Source organism: Haplochromis burtoni, unplaced genomic scaffold (genome assembly GCF_018398535.1).
Source record: "Haplochromis burtoni strain Fernald_Lab_line unplaced genomic scaffold, NCSU_Asbu1 Contig_303, whole genome shotgun sequence".
Lineage (NCBI taxonomy): Eukaryota > Metazoa > Chordata > Actinopteri > Cichliformes > Cichlidae > Haplochromis > Haplochromis burtoni.
The window spans coordinates 431,044-433,036 of NW_024582664.1; positions in this window are offsets into that span (position 1 = coordinate 431,044).

The following is a 1,993-nucleotide window of genomic DNA, read 5'->3' on the forward strand; positions in this document are numbered from 1 at the left end:
ATAGATAGATAGATAGATATAGATATAGATATGTGTGTGTATATAGATATGTGTGTGTGTGTATATATATATATACATATATATATATATACATACATACACCGGTTGATCGCAACGGTAGTGTGGGTAGATCGCATGGCATTAAAAATTAGATGTCAGCCTATTTATTATCCATGCTCACTGTGAAATTTGTCACCTGATTTACATACAGGGCAACCAGTCTGATATCTGACCTTTTCTGACTTGTTGGTAACAACGTATGCACGTAAAGGCACGCCAAGTGCTGCAAAACTCAGAAACGGATATAAAAATGAGTGGGGGCTCTGGACCAAGTAAGAAGGAAGGATATTGCGAACTGCGAGTGTTTCTCACTGCAACTGGACAAGTCTACAGACATGAGTGACACAGCCCAGTTGTGCATTTTTATTCGGATGGTGTTTACCGATATGGCTTCAAAAAAGGAGCTATTAAAAGTACTGCTCATGAAAGAACACACGTGAGGAGAGGACATTTTTCTTCAGAAACTTTATTGAGAAAACCCAGCTCCCAGTATACAAATAGGTGTCCATCACCACAGACAAAGGGCCTGCGATGATAGCTCAAATGGATTCATTGCCAGTTGCAGGGAGGACGATGCTTTCCCGGACTTCCTCAATTACCACTGCATAATACACACATTATGCACAAAAATGCTTAACATGAAAGAGATAATGGATGTGGCAACAAAGTTCGCCTGTTCCATCGCACCAGATCTCTTCAAAGACAGCTATTTCGTGCGCAACTGGAGGTCCATTCTTAGTTGTTGCTACACACTGACATGAGATGGCTTAGTCGAGGGAAATTCCTGGAAAGATATCGAGAGCTCTGTCCAGAGATTAAGTTTTCCCATGTAGGTAAACATCAGTGTCAGTGAAGTTACTTGAAAAAAGTAATCAGTAACTAATTACTGAATACTTCCCCAAAGTAATCCCATTACTTACTGATTACTTATTTTTGAAGTAATTAGTTACTTAGCTACTTTTTAAAAACATTTTACAACCTGAATAGGTAATAAAGCAATAGATCTGTCAGCCCAATTCATCATATAAAATGTAATCAAATGAAAAAGTCTTTTTTAAAAACTTGTTTTATTAGTTTTAATCTTTTAACTTTATGCATCAAGCAAAAATTAAATTATGTGCAACATTCTCTGACTGGAAGAAATTTGTTTAACCAAACATTTAAACCTATTTTCTGCACTTTCCAGCACATAAAATTAAATAGTTTTTTGTGTTTACACTCACTCTTTCAAATAGATGGACGTAAAACACAGCAGAAAATAAATAAAATCAAAGACTCACCAGTCTTGTTGCTTTATTTTCACCTGTATAGCAGGAGTGGGCAGCTGGGGGTTTGCCCTGGTGCAGGTGTATCGCAGCTGTCATGTCAGTGGAAGAATCCAGTTTCTCTGAATTTCACGTTCCTGTGGCAGTGTACTCGGCGCTTGCGTGGAAGTTTAGGGGTATTTTTTGCTGTAAAAAGAAGTTTTCTTTCCACGCGGTGAACACCGGAATGTTTTTGTCACTTTTTACGGAATCAAACTCAAAGTAAGGTCAGTACTTCCACGCTTCAAACGCTGCACGCTCATATGCTCTCCCACACTCATTATATTTTCCATTGTTGATCTGCACAGCTGTTGCCACAAACGTCTCACTCGCTTACGTCATTGTCATGAGACACTCTCGCCCAAAAAAAATCACGGTTTTAGTAATGCAGCGTGCTCATGGGAAGGTAACAGTAATCTAATGACCTTTTTTTTGCAATAGTAATCAGATTACACTAACACGTTACTGTAATCTGATTACAACCAACTAAATGATGATCAGTGGCCACTAGATTTAGCATTTTTAACCCATCTGACCCAGTGGCGGAGCGGAGGGGGGAGGGGGGGCTTACTGGGCTTAAGCCCGGGTTGTTTTGTCAGAAGCCCGGGGTCTTTTGGAGTGTAATTTTT